Source organism: Saccostrea cucullata, unplaced genomic scaffold (assembly GCF_032062105.1).
Source record: "Saccostrea cucullata isolate Sc308-1 unplaced genomic scaffold, CSIRO_AGI_Scuc_v1 ctg3584, whole genome shotgun sequence".
NCBI classification, from domain to species: domain Eukaryota; kingdom Metazoa; phylum Mollusca; class Bivalvia; order Ostreida; family Ostreidae; genus Saccostrea; species Saccostrea cuccullata.
This window is the reverse complement of record NW_026932605.1, coordinates 841-20,948: the sequence shown is the minus strand read 5'-3', so window position 1 is coordinate 20,948 and position 20,108 is coordinate 841. Positions and strand designations below refer to the sequence as shown.

The following is a 20,108-nucleotide window of genomic DNA, read 5'->3' as shown; positions in this document are numbered from 1 at the left end:
TTAAAAATGTCTGATTTTCCTTTATTCTTTTAAATGTGCATATTAACATAAAAATTACTATAGATTATCATTCAATTAAGTTCTTAGTTTTTACAAGATATATTATGAGTTAGGCTTTAACTTCCCGTCAGGAACTTCTGTTCGTTAATGAGGTTTTTGTTCTATGTTTTCCTTGTAAGAATTGTTGTAATAAACTATTAAATCGATCTTATAATTTATATTTACATTATGTATGTAATGACGTACTTTTATTGTGTAAGATAATATGCGCCTGTATCGGATTAAGCGGCTATAAATATCATGTAAGATGCCTTTTAAAGGACATATTATCAACAAAGACTTTGATTCATTAATTTGCAAAATAAATATCTTAGATTGTTTTTATTGAAAAAGATAATAATTCAACTCTTTCACATTTTAACATTCATGAACATTGCATACATAAAACATAGAATCTCATAATTTTTGATTGAATATGATTTTTATCCAACACCTTGTGTGTTTTTTATCGCCGAGTCATGACGAGGGGATTATAAAAACTTGAATAAAAAAATCACACCCATCCACAAATTACTGAAAACTCTTTTTAGCGCATATTTTAAACATCAATATCAATGTTTTATGTCACGTACAGCAGTAGGATGTGAAAAAATATCCAAAGTCGAGTATTATCCATAGAAATATGGGGTAAATATAATATCAAAATTACGTGCAAAAGTGGTTGAACGCTTTAATTTTACTAATGTGTCCTGAATTTTTCTGAGAAAACAGACACACATCCAATACAATATTAATTTATACTATGCAACAAAGAGACAAGAATTTTTTTGATCAGTTTAAAGCACTTGTATCGGTAAATGGCTGTTTTAACACGTATTCTGTGAGTAGTGATTTTTCTCTTTAAGGTACGTCACTCGTCAGCTTTTTAGAAAAGTTCACGAAGAAGCTTTTACTTCAAAACTACTTATTAAAATTCAATTTTTATAACATATTTAAACTCAACAATGTAAATTTTTTAACATTCAATGAAAAAACTGCTCAAAAATCTACAAAGAAGCAAGATTTATGAGGGACTATTTCATTTGGTGGAAGGATATTTAGCAGAAAATTCTGCAAATCTGCACATTTATGAAATTTAATGTGATGGAAATTTAGCCTCACATACTTTTACTCGGAGAATATTTTCCGTTTTGAAATTGCTAAAAATATTTAATAATAATTTATATTTTTAGACTAAGTTTTACACCTTCCCTCAACAAACTTTTCCAAAAAATGAAAATATATTAAAGAAGTCAAGGTCAAATTTACACCATTGTTTGCCTGAAAATCACATATTTTGACAAATATTTCAAAATTAACATCACTGACCCCACCTTCTTCTTTCATTATTTGAAACTACTCGATACTTGTGATTGATCAGCACTCAAGTCGTAAAAAGTTTGATATAAGAATTTTTTTTATTGCCTATTAAGTTTTTTAATACCCCAAATATGTTATTTTTTAGTGCAAAAAGGTCACACAATAATTTACGCGCATTAATTTGCAAGATTTGTTTAATGATAAATATTATTCAAACTATTTTACGTAAAATAAGGTTATATTTATTGCCATGCTTACATATCTAATCAAATATAATAAGGGTTAAAGTAATTAACTAAAGAGATGAAATTTAAGTGCAAAAAGGTCATCTTAAATGTACCGTAGATCAGTAGGATGCACACTGACCCCTATTTTCTTTGCGATTTTGAGTTACACTTTATGAGTACTTATCCAAAATATACTTTTCCATATTCCTTGATATAACAAATTTCAAGAGTGACTCACCTTAACGTTACACCAGCTGCACTCATTGGATGGTATTTAGAAGCAAGCGGAGGGATATTCAATCTAAGTCTAGTTCAGCCAGCTGGCTTCCTTTTTTAAACCCCTTACCTGCCCTGATAGAGTCCTCTGGATGTAAATATTTTTGCCTCATCCGAGATTCTATGTACTGTAGAAACCCACTTTTGGTAAAATTTCATTGTCTGAAATAGATCCATAGTATAAATCAGATACAAATAAAATTGAAGCTGTTGTGACATACATCATTAGGGATTTTAAAGTGGTTGATGATTTTTATTCACTGTTACATTGACTTTGGCATAATAGAGATGAGAGTTTTTGTATTTTTTTTTCTGTAAAATCAATAATAGAAACACAGTTTAGAAATTCATATATACAGGCGGGGAACTACACATGTCGATATATTAAGTTAAAACCCCTGGAAACATATATACATGTAAATAACAAAATATCTTACTTTAATACATATACAAGTATCGTTTATTATATAGTTGATATTTAGCGGGTGTTGTGACCTATGACATAAGGCAATCCACCGCATACACTACTGCAAGTTCGTCTTTCGTTCAGGGAATGTTATGAACTTGGCACCAGTAAGCTTGTCTTTATACCGACGTCCGCATATTGCATTTCTCTTCAGAATGTATTAATTTTTACGTTGAAAACGATGTTAACATCACTGTACTAATCGTACACAACATAATGATAATGATACGTAATGGTGGGTTCATTTTTTCGGCGTATATCATAAATCAAAATATAAGGTTGCGAACTTCTTTGGAACTGTGTGCTGACGACGGATTTTCCCGTTATTTTACGATCATGAAAAGGAGCACACGGCGGGTGTGACCGGTCGGCGGGGGAATCACTCACTCACTCCTCCAATCCATCGTATTCCCCCTCTGATGTCTTGAAAGCCCGTGGTTCCTCTGCTCCTTTTTGTATTGTTTTATGGACCTTTGAGATTGAATACTGATCGTTATCTACCTATATATCATTCATATGTAAAATTTTGATTCCCCGTTGTGGCTCCATCCTACCCCAGAGGGTCATCTTTTAAACAATTTTGAATCTACACTATGCCAAGAATTTTTTTTTGGCTCTATGGATCTTGAGATTAAGATTTCTCAAACAAAATTTGCAAGATTTTTTTTGGATTAACTCTTTTTGAAAGAGGTCGGACTCCTTTAATCTGAATCTCCTTTATTTAAGAAAAAATATTTGGTTCTTTCTAATTGTAGTCTGGATCAGAATGCACTGTCATGCACGAAAATTTGATGCTTCCTTTTGAGTTTGAAAATCTGAAGAGAAGCTTTATTATCGCCTCGGAACAGAGTTGGAGTGAGATACTTGCAGTGACGCGCTAGGCTGTGTATAAGAAGGTGAGAGAGAGAGAGAGAGGTGTATGTGTGTGTCAGTTTCTGTTCATATGTTAGTTTGACATGAACAAAACAGGTGTTATGTAATTTGCATCAGCTGGGTCTATGTTGAATGCTGCATAAACGCTATAGGTGAGGAACGTTCCTCTTTGCGGTACCCCTGTGACATTTAATAGAAAAATTTTGTTTTAGAGAATTTGAATACTTTATCAAGTACATTTATAAACATTATCATTTTCAAAGTACTAATGTGAAGACGTTAATTTTGACTTTCAACTTCTAAAAATAAATCAGCGGTTAGAGTGTTTGCTCTAGAGTCGCGAAGTGAAGAGTTAATCTTTACGTCACGGGTTCGTTTCCCATTGTGGAAAAGGGAGATCGGTCCTTCGGGTGTCATAACAGTATTACACTTTGGTTCACGTCAAATCATGGCTGACGCAAAATAATCCCGGAATCTCCTTTTCCGATACGGGCATTTGGATACTGAGACTGGAGCTGAATTTTTTTATGAGATGAAAAACAACAAATGTAAACTTCCTGTATTGACCAGATTTATTCAAATTTAGGGCGTGTTGATTTTTCTATATACTGTCAAGTGTGGGGAGTGATTGGGCCCTGGACTAGATTTTCAAACACCTGCTCGACTTCGACCGAAACAAACTTGCGTGCCTTGCTGGATGGCTATGTATTTTTTGATACTAAAATCTTTATAAAGAATGGTTTTACAAGATCTGAAAAGGAAACTTCTCAAAAGTTTGTTTTGAATTAATTAAATCTACTCGAACTTGCGCATTTTTGGTAAGAATATATAGCAGAAATTAATACTGTTGTGACACCTGCATCAGATGAGACCGTGCAAAACGAGGTCTCGTGTCACTGTAGGTGCTGGCATGATAAAGATTAAACACTACTAAATGGCCATAAAAGCCGAGTACAGATCTAAATTTGCAGCTCTTCACCGCCAGGTAGCGGCAACTCCATATGAGTAAAAATTTCTTGAGAGGGACTTTAAACAAGGTACAAACAAACAAATAAAATAAATAAATCTTTTGTAGAATGGTTCCTTTTGAACTTTTAATTCAAATTCAGCCAATTTCAGAAAAAGTAAAAAGATACTCTGAATGGGCATGCAAATACGATAATATTACACTAAGCTTATTAGCACTGGTAAATGTTATACTTGATTTTTGACATAACATGTTTAGAATATGATCAAAGAAGTGGAAAGTTGATTTTCTTTATTTCGAAAACAATCATCCATCATTACATTTTGATAATTTAATTCATAATAATAATGAACGCATTATATAGTAACAATCAAGTGATCATTAATTCAATGACAAAGTATACATATTTTTTCAATATGAAAAACCCAAATTGACTTCCTTCACTACTCCCTTTGGACTATATTGCTTTCAGCGATTACATCTCGGAAAAATGAAAGCTTCCGAAATATTTCAGCGTCAAGTGTCAGATATATCAGCATATACCATTTGTTTACGTATCTTTTGAATGAACCTCTTATGTGCATGTTTCAGATATCAGTATTTTTAGGATTATTTATCTTAACACGTGATCTCAATAGTCGGTTGGGCTGCCGATTCTATTTTATTAAGATATTCAATCCATTGCTCGTCATTAATTTCAAGGACTGGTTCAATTTCTGATGCTTCCTTAGCACATTTTACTAGTGATGCTATGAATGTTTTGCGTTTTATCCAGCCAAGCAGATCTTTCCTCGATGAAAACCTCAGCAATTCCGAGAAATAAAACTTTCCAAACGTAATGAGTGACATCCTTTTTATAATTCCATGCTGTAACACATAGACTGATGAGTTTTCTTTCACTAAAAACTCTTCTGGTAGTGAAAGCGACTTCAAATCAATATTATTGAGACCACATGCTTTAAATATTTCCCCTAGCTTTTGACCTGATTTGTTTATACATATTTTCATATCATTAACGCTCATATACACCAGTAAAAGAAATTGTTTTTTCTTGTTTGAATCAAGACACATTTTTTCTAAATGCGAGGCTAAATAACGTAGCGGTCGATTGAAGAATACAGCGCCATGTTTTTGCAATTCGCTACATTTAAAAAAAAGTGTGCAGATCTCTGGGAATCCAACGTACAAATTCTTAAATCTTGAGGCAACTTTTTCAACGGTAGAGAAAGGCGTTTCTGGTTTGTAAGCTTTGAAAATTGTGTGAAGGATCTGAATCCGTTCTCCTTTTGATATATCCCCCCAATTCAAACCAAAAGATTGTAGCTCATTCTTTGAAGAGAAACAATTTTTGACCTCCTTTTCAATTTTTTTCCACGCTTCGTCAGTCGAAGTTATAATCAGAAATGTTTTGTTTTCATTTGTTTCCTGAGTTCGTTTGCATAAAGTGATTAAGTTTTGAAGAATATCACTTCTGTCCACGTCAGGAACGTCCTCACTTGGTAACGGATCCTCTACGATGACAGAGTCCTGAAAATTACTTACAACAAAATTTAATATGTCCTCTATTACAACCGGTTCCCTTCCAGTAAAGGACGTATAAACTTGTTTAGCTGTTGCTGATTTCCCCGACCCCCATTTTCCTATGAAACATAGAATTTTCCCTATCGTTTTTGAGAAATTTACATGCCTCATGGAAAGTGGATGTTTTGTAGAATGGTGTATCTATATAAAAATGATAATTGATAGAATATAATTACTTTGACATCGTACGATTTGTCTTCATTGAATTGCATAATTCATATAATTCTTTATCTATACTTAAAACATAAAATTATACCTTTGGATAATAAAGGAATCTGTTCATCTTTTCCTTTAGAAGCTTTCTCTAAAATTAAAATTGCTGTAGATTAGTTTAATCAAACGTTCGTAGATCGAATATTTCTGTTTTGCTTCAATGTTTAAACATTAACTCTAGAAATTATATTCCTCTGTGGGAGAAGTATAACTGTTTAATGTTTAATTGTAAAGAAAAATATAAGAAAGAGGGAGATTTTGTTCAAAGTCCGTAAAATATTAGAAATACGAATGTAATGGCGGAACACTTAGTTTGAAAAATGTCTCGTAGCATTTGCCTTATGATAGATTGTATTTGCTAGTAAAATCGTTGCATCGACCAAAGACCTTGCAAAATTATGACTATAAACGCGGCTGTTTTTATTCTTTTTTATTAACATGTTTGTCAGTAAATTACCTCGTTTTAGAGACCAATTGTACATAGAGCGTATCGCATCAAATTAGATATATGTAAACTCGTATGCAGGTGATAAAGGTATATCGCTGCATAAATAAGGAAAGTTACAATTGAAAAGTGAAAGTCATCACGTTTATCATGAAGATTTGTTGTTAGGTAACAATTAAAATCTTTCTCTTTATATTTCAAATAAAATATTCAAATATTAAACAGATGTGTCAAATTCTGAGATAACCTTTATCATAAACTCTCTGGGATATCTTGTGTTCACCTTTTAAATAGAACAATCTATTGTTTATTGATAATATTTCGTCATTATATCTAAATGTCGAATTGAAGGACAAAAGTGTTTTCGTCTTCTCTGTATAGTATTTTAAATACATTCTGCTTTACAAAAATGAGTCTGCTATTATACAGGTCGGGAATGGTATCAATGGAAATTGTCACAGATTGAGTATATGATCATATCATTTGTGAAATCAATGTAACGTCAAAAGGAAAAATAACTTTTTTCATACCATCATCTATAGAAACACTTTACAACTTTTTAATATAAGTATCAAATTTGTTCTCACTTGATCTTCTGAAACACACAACAGCTACTATAATGAGGATAATAAGGAGAGCAAGTACTCCAACTGACACGCCTATATATAGCCACGGTAGAGATGAGGGGTCAGCCATCATACACAACAGAACTTCACACAAAAAAGTAAACATTTTAAATCATTGTCATTTCATATTTTAAATTCATTATCTTGTGATGTCTACATACCAAGCAACGAAAAAATACACCCAAAATATTTTTTTAAAAGCAAACATTTGAAATATACAATATTTTTGTTATTATTTCTTTCTTTTCAATTGATGTGAAGAATGAATGTCTTCAATCATTCTAATATTTGTGAATTCTTTAGTTTAAAATCATCATTTAGAGTTCTATAGCGGATAAAATAATCTTGTCAACAAACACATTTATCATTAAGTCAAATTCTGACAGATTTTTTTTCATACTGATTATGCATCTTTCGTATTCTATTTATATTAATATCTATTACATACCTAGTCATAAACATAGGAGTTTTGCATATGCAATATGCCTGACGTCACAATGGACGTATGCTGGGCTGATATGGATTTGCGAGAGTGATACGGATCAATATCACGCCCCTGTAGTAACTTAAACCTCAAAACAGTACTTGTGATCACACATATTTTTTTTGGATGTAAGGATAATCTTATTGACAAATGAAAGATAGTTTTTGAATCACGGATCGGACATATTTGAAATAGAGTAGACACAAACCCAAACCATATGAGAAAAAAAGTCCGTGTATGATTATTTACTTATTTTCTTCTCAGCTTGATGTGTACAGTATTTTATTATAAAGTATGTAATAAACATAATAAAACGCACCCTTTTCCACATCACATTCTGTATCAGCCCTCAACCAATATCAGCCCTGTCTATATATTTTATTCTTTTCTCAGATATAGATACAGACAAGTATATGAGGTCACACCTTTTTATCGTTTCAGGTTGTATTTACAAGCCCAGTAAACTCAAAAGACAGAGTTTGCCTCCCCCTTTTATGGTCGCCCGCGTGGCGCAGTGGATAGAACGTCTGATCTAGAGTCTCGAGGTTAGGAGTCAATCCTTAAGTCGCGGGTTCGAATCCCACTGTAGGACATGGAGACCAGTCCTTCGGATGAGACCATATAAACCGAGGCCCCGTGTCGCAGTAGGTGCTGGCACGAAAAAGATCGCTCCCTGCTCAATGGCCCTGAGTGCCGAGTTTAGGACAAAATTTGCAGCTCTCCACCGGCAAGTGGTGGCGTCTCAATATGAGTTAAAAATTCTTGAGAGAGACGTTAAACAACAAACAAGCAATCTCCCATTTATGGCCTTTTTCGCATTTTTAAAGAATTTGATCTCAAGATTCTAATGCATTTTTTCCAGATATTTCTTGTAATTTTTGTAAATATAATGTATATATATTCTGAATGCCGGTATTATGAAGTTTCTCGAAATAATTTTAAAAACATTCATTCTGTTGCAATTTCAACAAAATATGCCCAACCCACTTACAGTGGAACATTTGAAGATAACAAACAGTATCCAAGATCAAAACTCCATAAAACAATAAAAACAGGAGCAGAGCAAATACGGACCTCCAAAATATCAGAGGCTGGATCAGGTGCCATGGAGGTGTGAGCATCCATTGTCGACCGGTCACACCCGCCCCGTGCTCCGTATCATGATCGGGGAATAACGGAAAAAATCCTTCGACAGTTTAGTGTAAAAAGATGGTATAACAGTTAGTATGAAAAACGTCATTCAGCATTTGACTCAATGATAAATTGTATTTGCTGACAAGGTCATTGTATCGGCTATTGAACGTACAAAATGATGACTTTACACGAGGCTGCTGATATACTTGTTTCATACACTTGTTTGTCAATAATTTACATTGTTGTAGAAATTGTCCATACGAAGAAACCGCTCTTGTGTATCGAATCAACTGATATGTATAAAAACTATGTATGCAGGTGATGAAGATATATTGCTGCTTAAGTAAGGGAAGCTGACTATAGAACATTAAAATCATCAAGTTTATTATAGAGTTTGGTTGTTAGATTTCCATTAACGTCTTTTTCAAGTAAAATATCCAAATACGAACAGATATGTCAGACTCTGTAATATCTTTTATCTTCAAGCTCGTAAATTTCGATTGCGGCAAATATCACTGAAATAATGCATGTTGTTTAACTTCAGATACAAGAAAAAAATAGTAAATCAAATAAGAGAGATTAAGAACAAATCTTTTTTGCAACTTTGATACAACATACAATTAAATAATATAAAAACAAGATTACTTTATCCTCTCTATTCATCTTCTATCAAGTATTTAGTAATATTCCTTTATCACCTGTATACGGTGTTTATACGTCTCCATTTACCTCCGCAATCAGTGCAATAAACATTTTGATCGAATCAGGCAACTTGCAAATAAATTGACTGAATATTTTTTTTTAATAGAAAAAATCTTTAAACAATGCAACAATTTTCATTTAATTCATCTTAAGGTGATTCGAACCTGTCACCAAAGTAATTCGATTTTTAAAAAAATGATAAGAATGATACTAGAGGATTTCCTGTCTTGAATAATGACAGTTTTGATATGGGTCAATGCGCTAGTTTCCATGGCAACGGCCTCTGAACATGAGAGTGTTGAAATTGTCTGCTGTGCAAAAATAAACAAGTAATAGACATAATCAAAATTAAAAAATAAAAAGATTTTATTTTCAATCGTATTTTTATATCATGGAAATGAAAGATAATAACATTGTCTTCCTACAGAATAAATAAAAGTATGGAAATAGTAAATGATGTTTAAGAAATTTAATCCGAATTTCCTCAGACTGCTCTTAAAAATGCCATTTTCAGCATGACTTCCAATTGATAAAATGGCAAAAAATCATACCAAGAGTAATTGGAATTTTCTCTTTTAACTTTCTTTGAATAGCAGTGAAACAAAGCTTTAAACCTTGGGAAAAAAATTGGTAGGTTCATGAGTCCGGAAGAAAGATATAATCATCTGACTTTCATTGGGTCTTGCTCAATTTTTAGCCTTTTCCAAAAAACATTTATATATGAAAAGATAAACACAAAAAATCTTAAAAGTTTGCATCAAATAGTCAAATACATCGTATAATTTATCAATTCTGAACAATTGAGGTGAAAATATTCAATAAAATAGTCATTAACTTTAGAAACATTAAAATAATCTCTCAGTTCGAATTTCCTCTGACATATTGAAACTAAATGCATTTTTCAAGTATGCAATGTAATATTTAGGCCAACATTTTTTTTCTTTTAAGCTTACAAACCTGCTGCTCAAGTTTTTGAATTATCAGGGGAAAAAATGAGGAAAACAAGATTTTTTTCTTTCTGATGTCTAATTGAATTGATTGAAATTTCAAATTTATGAACTCATACTTCCGGTTTTATGATTATGGCGGCAGTAGACCTGCAAAGTCTATAGGTATAGCAGCACCATAGCTTGGTTCATTGTAAAAAAAATTGATAATCTTTTGTTTTTTATAAATATGCTTTTCGTTTTTGGGTTTTTTGTTTGTTTGTTTGTTTTTCTTTCTTTTTTTTTGGGGGGGGGGTGTATATCAGATTTTGATTTTCAGTAAAATTGTAGATTCTGAAAATTCTCTTTTGCTACAGGGATAATACATTATAGACATATTTAAAATACTAAAACAACCTTTACACATGAGAATTAATTTTAATACAACCAATTAATGCACTTAATCAAAGAATTGCTTTCCATTATACATGTACATTATATGTTTATTCTAGTGTCTTGTTTATCTGAAATTTACATGAATTTTTTTTCATGGGCCCTGAATTAGTAATAAATCGTTCTCTAATTCATAATAAAATCATTTAATAGTTTATTTATTTTCATATCTAAAAAATTAAAATGCTTCATGTCTATGCTTCATTGATGACTATTCCTTCATTTTTCAATTGAAAACCCTATATGAGGCCCCAATTTGAGAATCTGACTAGGAGTAACTTCCCTTTTATTTTAAAATATAAACAAAAAATGTACTGTAATTTATGTTTTTCACTAAAAAATCATATTTTTTTTTTCATTCTTTAATAGTTATAGCTTAATTTTATGTCTTCAAATATGTCCTAAGTTAGAGAATATTAATTCAAAATATGAAAAAATAACAATCGTTTCACTTATATTAGTAATATCAAAAACAAAAAAAATTTTCATTTTTTTCAACGACATCTCTTATAAAGCCAACGTTCTAAGTCACAAAACTTATCAAAATATACCCTTTGTGTATGTATGGTATTTCTCTTCATTTTAATTTTACGTTTAATGTCTGGTGGGGCAGGTGGGGCATTTGTGTGCCTTGTTTTACATACATGTATATGTATATGATTTTAATGTTCCAAGTACGTAGATCTACATGTATACGGTAGAGCGTAGTCTGCATACATGTAACAGTATACACTTATTTAATGACTACAGGGGAAACAGTCAAACCGTTGTCCCGAGGTAGTGGAGACCTGGAAACCGTTGCCCAAGGCCGAAGGCCGGAGGGCAGCAGTTTCCCAGGTCTCCCCCACTACCGAGGGACAACAGTTTGACTGTTTCACCGAGTAGTCATTGAATAAGTGTTTTATTACCTAACCTACTATATAATTAATTAAATTGGAATAAAAACACACAAACAATCAATAAAACGTTTTCACAACTGTTTATTCACATACTTGTCTATTAATTAGCTGAACACATAATATGAAGATAAAAATCGATATTTTTAATTTAGAATACCTATTAAATGGATTGTTTGTGTGTCTTATTTAAATTTGATTAATTATAGAGCAGGTAAATAGTGATGTCGTGATCATCAAAACGCTTGAATATCACGATGACGCTTTAAATAGTCAACAGTTCATTCTGTGGACCGGTCAACAGCTCACTGTTTCATGATCACGCAAAAACATAAAGTAAACCGTGAAACAGTTTAAAATGCCTAATTATAATTTATGTAGTAGGTTAGGTAATAATCATTGTTCATGTTTCAACGTAATCACATGTGCGTAGGGCCTATTTGTTATGTGTACTTATGACTGAAATAATTGTGGTCAGGTCTTTCAGACTTCTTAGTCCATCTTGCTATTTGAATACTGGACACCCGTTGGTATTTACACAGGCACTTGAATTTTTATCAATGAGTCGCTAAATAAGCCAAATTAATATCGAAAAATTCTACCCTATTCTATAAATACACAAGGTGTGCAACGCCAATTTGACCCCCTCTCGGTTCAGGCTTGAATTTAACATATAAATCGGACATGCCTACCGGTTTGCGTGTAGCATTAGGTTCAAATATGATATTTCTCGCTATACATTTCTTCCTTAAGTTTAAATCCAACGCGTTGATAATACAAACAACTAAAATTCATGCAAACTTCGAATTGTTCCAAGGCCCCATTGCCATCAGCTGACGTCACGGAAATGTAATCTCTACACCAAATGCTCTAATACATAAATTAATCAAACATATGTTAAATAAAATCAAGGATAACAGACAGTATGATTTTTCCGTATTTAATTATTTCTTTTTTTTTGTTTATTAATGAAATAAATCTATAATTGTTGTATTAAAAAGTTTATGTATTAGAACATTTGGTGTAGATATTAAATTTCCGTGACGTTTCGCGTTGCGCAGTTGACGTATTTTCGTCACGTTCGAATCACCTTAATAAGATTTCAAGGTTTTTGGAAGTCTTGGAAAAGGTCTTATGAAAGTTTCCATTTGTACCCTATAAAAGGATAAAAAAAATAATACAGTTTTAGATAAATATGATTTTCTTGAATCCAGCCTTAGATACCAATGCTTATAAGCATGATATGAAATAAGAAGAGATTTGTAGTGTCTTTCAATGATAGCAAAAGCCTTTTACACTATGTATTAAAGAATACATGACTGAAATAGGAGACTAAAAATACCAAATCAGTATAAAAATCATGACAATTTCTATAAATGCCTGGATACGTATCGTTTTTTAACCTAAAATAAATTTGCTGATTAATTTGCAATTAGAAAATATATTGATGATATTCCAGTTCGCTTTTTTCTGCAAAAATATTGGATATTTAACAATTTTCCCTATGTAATATGATTAACTTTTATCTTTAACTTTAAAGAAATACTGTGGATAAATTTACATAACTTTGTGGATTCAGAGATACTTTTATGAGTATTTTTGATTACTTAACTGCTAATTTTATAAACCTGAGGATCGGACAACCTTAAGTAAGTAAGTAAGTAAATTTTATTAATAGTAGTAGTCGGACTATAAACATTTAACACAAAACATGAGCTGGTTTACCGACAACTATAAAATGTACCTAATCCTATATAAATAAGAGAAATTCATTCTTGAACAAAATGGAACATAGATGACGAAATAAAAGACACAAGATAGGAAAGCACATCCAAAATTATGCATCAAATAAAGGTTGTGCACTTATAAAATAAGAGACGAGGAATGTAGGACAACACTTATATAGTAAAACCATACCTTAAAACCAGAAAACAGTTACACAACAAAGGGAGGAAACGTTAAGTATGAAGCATAAAAGTCTGGAGTCTACATTTATAAATTAGTTCCCCACACCAAGTTAAAATGTAGTTTGAAAATTGATTATAAGAGGGGAATTTTCTGACTTCATTTGGAGGAGAGTTCCAGACGTTTTCTCCCTCATACCTTAGAGATTCATTACATACCTTATTGTACTTGGACTTGGACTCTCTCCTAGTATCGGTATATCTAAAATTGTAAGGATTTAAAATAAACAACTATGTTTATCATGTGACTCTTAAAGCAAACGTTATTACCATTGTGCCAAAGCTGGAATATTTGAGAACTGATTTCATTTTCGTTTTTGGAAACGTACAAAAAATGGGAGGACATTTACCATCCGACACAGTCTTTTGATGCTCCACCGTGGAAAGGTAAATTAACTTAGTTAGGTATATTCACAAAAATTATTTATCTCTATTTAAATCATTCTTTATCATTGATCATTAACTTTAAACAAGTTTGATTCGTTAAAAAATAGATTCTCCGTCCGTGATTTTCTTGAACTTAAATGTTGCATGTACTCACTTGCCCTGTAGACAAACTGGATCTGAAAATCAATTAGGATATTTAATAGCATCTATATATATATATATATATATATATATATATATATATATATATATATATATATATATATATATATATATATATATATATATATATATATATATATATATATATATATATATATATATATATAAAGTCATCCAAATAGGGTCAGGTTAATTGTAGTGAAGACAAAGCTTTAGTTAGGCACTATAATTGTTACAGAAGTTCATTTGTACCATGTTTTTTTAAATTTATGTACTTTGAAATTTTCGTCCCGTTTTAGTTTCGCCCCTTTCGCCCTACTCTCATTTTGGCGAATTTAAAACGGGTCGAATTCAAAGAATATGGTATAATTTCTTAAACAAAAGTATGACTGGGCGAATTTAAAACGGGGCAAAATTTTTTGCAAGTGTGAAAGGGCGAAAATAAGACGGGGCGAAAATAATCCTGTATTATAACAGTATTATTAAGATAGATACCTTTCTTTGTGTATTCTTGTTTTATGGTCGTTTTGTCTATTTTGTAAAAAGCTAAGAGAAGTAAAAAACTTTTTGGAATATTGGTTTATTATTGACGTTTAGTTAATGAACACCGTAGTTTTGATACTAAAAATGAAAATAATAATATTTTTAATCTTTTAGATACATGTAGCGTTCCAAAAAATAACATGAAAGTCCAATTTTACCACCTACTTACGATTATGTCTAAATATAATTAAAATGCATCGATTCTTTTTATGTCACCTGTAAATCAAGTTAGAGGGTATATAGTATTTGCTCTGTCCGTCCGTCTGTCTGGCTGGCTGTTTGTCTGTTTGTATGTTCGCAAAAACTTTAATCTTGCCCATATTTTTGAGTGGATGCTGCTATTGATTTCATATTTCACTGATGTATTAATTGTGACATGACTTTTATTTTGGTACCATCAAATTTGAACTTTCGACCTTGGAGTTTGACCTACTTTTACAAAAAAACCCAGACTTTCATATTGACCATAACTTTTTAACTATTGGTACTAAGACTTGCATACTTCTTGTATGTATTCTTCGATCTAAAATCTTTCATTGGATACCACCAATTATGAGCATTTGACCTAGACCTAAGTAGATTTACCTATTAGCAAACTTTAACCTTGGCCATAACTTTTATAAACGATAAAGGCTAGGGCTTTCCATCTTTACACACGTAATCTTTGTGACAAGACCTTTCCTAGAATACCAACAACTTTGACCCTTTGACAGTGACTTTAAAAACTTTCACTTTGGCCATTGCTTGTAAACAGTGAAAGCTAGGGCTTTAATACTTCAAAAATGTTACCCCTGTGACAAGACCTTTGTTTAAATATCAACAACTTTGACCCTTTGACCTCGACCCTGGAATTTTCTCCAACCTTTTAAAAACTTTAATCTTTATTATAACTTTTGAACAGGTGGTTCTATGGCTTTCTTATTTCACAATTGTATTTTTTCCTGAAAAAACCTTACTTTGGGTACTAACATATTAGATTTACATTTGAGAAAGTTTTACTTTCGCTATGTTGCCAAACGGGGGCATCAGTTTCATACACACATCTTTTTTTCTTCAAATTGGCTTATACTTTGGGTAAGAGTAGGTTCTAATTTCCTTCGTAATAAAATTTCATTCATGCTCCACACATTACGAGTACTTGTATATACTATACGGAAAAATTTTAGTCCCCTTTTATTTTTGCCCCTTTCGCCCTATCCTCATTTGGGCGAATTAAAACTGGATGAATTCAAAGATCACATTTTATTTTCTTAACAAAACTATGATAGGGCAAAGTAAATTTAAAACGAGACAAGTTTTTTTCAAGTGTGAAAGAACGAAAATAACCCTGTATACAGTACCTAGCTAAATTCACTATACTTAATTTAACAGAAGAAAAGGAGCATCGTGCTTTTCAATGAAGGATTTTAATTGAAAAAAAGTAATATTTGGTGAAAAACTGGGCGGTTAATGGCCCCCTCCCTCCATAAGCACCTTAAGCAAATTTTACGTAGTAGCTCTACAATCTGTAAAGGTTTTCGTACTTAGTTTATCAGCAAATTATTTTTTTTATTTTTTTTTAGGATTTTTAGCCGATTTCATTTCATTCTTAGTTGAATAATGATATGAAATATATAAATTCATACTTTAAAGAATATATGATTCAAAGTCAACCAACATAAATTAAAAAATAAATCTATAAATACTGTTTTCAACATATTTTATGAAATGGCCCTCTGTCGTAGTAAGTTGTTTGATCCGTGTACTTCTAATATGTATTGCTTTTTAAATAAAAAAAAATGTTACAATCTACTACATACAGCTTCAGCTAAAAGCACATTTTATTGTAAAGTTTGTGAGATTGGGTCCAAGGAGGGAGAAAATATTTCTCAAAACAAAGGTGTTACAGACATATGTGACCTGTACTTCTGTCATAGGATTTTTTTAATCATATCTTATACACTTTCGTCGGTATTTCAGGTGTGAAGTATTAGATATGACCACAAAACTTAAGGGACGAAGGATGATTGATTGACTGTGAATTTCGTTACGCCGATTCGACATTAAGCCTTTTCAGAGGGACTAAAGACGAAATGTGTGTGGAGAAATATTCTTATTTTACATTTAGATTTGAATGTCTGCAATTTGGAATCGGAATTACATGGCTTAGTTTACAAGGGCTGTTCAATAAATAATACCATTATATCCATGACATACAACATAGAAATCATATGACATAAAGCTTGACTTTCTCTCATTATTAACCGTTAATGAATTGATAACAGTTGTTGTGACCATTTTTTATCGCTTAATTTCATTGTAGGAAGGTGAAAAACAAGGATTATTCGAGACACTTCATTAAAATGAAAGGTAAAGAATCACTAAACAACAGTGAAATTAAAGCATCATTAAAACTGATGTAAAACTTGTTATGAATCCCAAAGAAATTTTAACCGAAATATGTGAAATTTACAGAAACAATTGTCTGTTTTATAGACACGTAAGCAGGTGGATTTGAATGCACAAAAATTGTATAATGGGCATCAAAATTGGGTACCGTCCTTGGCGACAAGGACATACAACAATCGCTTTATATATGCATAAATTCAACACAAACAAATTATCACTGAGTATGTTTGATTTAATTTAAGATATATAGCAAAATTGATAAACAACATTTGGGGGTAGTTCACACAGTTTTAAAGAAACATTTTATAGTAAAAAAAAATGTAATACTCAAAGGTCACCCTTTATTTTGAAAAAGAGTGAAAACGACAGCGCGTAGGAATATCTAAACAATTATTTGAAAACATCAAAAATTGTACTTATCCACGTTTGTCTGAAATTCAAACAGATAATGAATCTTGAATCCATTTTGCTTTAAACCCTCTAAACAAATTTAAAATAAGATGTACTTGATAAAACAGCAAAGGTCCGAGAAAAGCAAAAAATTGCAAGCGCATAACAACAGTTTTATATGTTATTTTCTTAAATATTAGTGGTCTTGTTGTTCAAATTCTTATTCGGAGAGGAAGTTTATTTTCTGGAGGAGTCTTGAAAGCAAAAGTTTTGCCCCAAAATTGAACGTTTTATGAGAGAAAGGAACCAGAATGAGGAATTCACTACATTTAATTTCTTCACGATAGCGTCCAAAACCACAGGCCATAAAGAGTAAATGAGTTTTGGGGATATAGTTAATGTTTTGTACGTCACACCAACACTATTTGCCAGATCTTTGAACCTTTGACTTGTTCCATTCCCCAAACTTAAAAAACACCTTTCAAAAAAGAAAAGAAAAGAAAAATGACCAGGATATCATAGGATCTGCTTCATTCCAGTATATGAAGGGTCAAACTCAAAAATGTGTTCTAAACTCAATTAGAAATTTAAAGAAAATGTTACGGACATGTGTTTTAATTAAAAGAGAATATTTAAGTGTAATCATTAACACTAAATCATAGGAGAGCGGCTTTTGTTTCTTTCCAATCACTGATGACAATATTTATTGAACAGCCCTTGTATGGCAAACATTTACAAAGGCCGAAAAAAGACCTTTCCGAACTTGATCTCAGATCGTCTACAAAGCATTTACCAATAAAGTATGAAATCGTAAGTATCAGGATATAAGTATCAGTCAGATAAAACCAAGGGGAAAGAAAATATACCCAATCTCATATTTTACAGAGTTTGTTTTTATACTGACCTCTAAGATATAAAATTGGTTCAAGACCATTGAACACTTTTACTCTGGGTGTTCCGTCGGATACTTAATTTGGGATGTAAATACACTGAAACTTACAGATTAATAGCTTTAAGGCACATATTGTAATGATCGGACATAGGATAAAAACTAGATGTGATTGTGAAACACTATGCACCCAGCGGAAAAAAAGTTCTAAAAAGCTATTTTTAGCATGAAGGTCACAGTCAAAGTAACAAGGTCATAGACCCTGGAGTCATTTAAAAGAACTTATAATTGGTGAAGTTTGCATTTCAAATATGATGTCTACCTCCTACGGTTCAAAAGTTATGGCGAAGATTAAAGTTGACAACAGAAAGACAAACAGACATAAACAACAGAAACAGTATACGCCCGGATCTCGATCTTGGTGTATAAGAATAAAAAAATTAATATTAAATTGTCTTTCCCCCCTTTAATGAGATATTAACTTTTTCGCCACATTAAGCTTTTCTGAATATAGTTGAAAGATTTTAATACATTAAGCCTTTTTTAGAAATATATATAATATTATAATTAAATGTTGATGGAATGTTTGTTGATACTCACATTTATATACCTCATTGGAAGAGAATGTCTCATCTGGACAGCCTGTTAACTTATTACAAGGAACTGTATTTACATCTCTCGCCATGTGATTGTACTGTGGACAGTGATCTTGAAAAAAATTTCTTTTTTATTTATTTAAAATTACAAAATTGCAATCTTAAATTAAAACTATAAAGTAGTAAAAAAGGATAAATCCATTTCGTATAACTTTTTTAAATATGCAAAAAATGAGTGTATAATTTATCAATAGGAAACAATGTTTTCAAATGTCTTAAAAGAAAATAATCATTCGATGTTTTTGTTCGTGTTTTACATTAGAGCTTGGTTGTTAAAGTCACTCAAATACGTATTCATCAGATCAGTCTCTCAGATTTCTTTATAAATATATTTCTTGCTATTTTCTATATTTATCAAAAGCTTTTCTTTCAATGTTTAGCAAATAAATGAAGGCACTGAATTAAAATACATATGTAGTAAACATACTTTCGTTTTAGTTGTCTTACTTTTTGGAACCTGTGCAGGGGGTCCTTTGAGGCATATTTCTCCTAGAGTTCCATTATTATCAAAAAGACAATGATAGACTTTATTCGTTTTAGAACAATTTCGGTGCCGGCCTTGATTTTCCCAATCATTTCTATTGCCCGGACACGATGCAGTATTCGAAAACATGGCCTCGTAGGTTTTCCCCATTGTCACCTGAGATCGAATATTTTTAGCATCAAGGTATTTTCCTTTTCACAAGTTCAAGATATAGGTATATTATTTTAAGGGCCTTCTTTACACTAGTGAAAACTCTTTTTTTGGACTTTAAGAAAATAAAACGGCGAGTTAACGAGGCCTGATCTAGTTGAAAATTACGAAAACGGAATGATAAAAAAATTTAATTCTTGGAAATATATTTGTATGTTTCATGCTTAGAAAAATTAGAATGAAATTTTGTAACCTTGCCTTTATTGTAGTCAAATGGGGACACCGTCAAGATATGGACCATTTGTCGTGTTTTTATACACAATTAAATACTAAAACTCTCTAGTAAACAAGAAAATTTACAAATTAAAAAAAAATACATGATGAAATTCTTCTTATAAAAAATGAAAAGAAAATTGGAGGTAGCCTTTATTGCAGTGAAAAGGAGGCATGTTTTTATACACAATTAC

General features: G+C 31.6%; 1 pseudogene; it reads right to left on the bottom strand.

Annotated features, from left to right (window-relative positions):
* Positions 1–4,532: 4,532 nt before the first annotated feature.
* Positions 4,533–19,641, bottom strand: LOC134235580 (uncharacterized; annotated as a pseudogene).
* Positions 19,642–20,108: the final 467 nt, after the last annotated feature.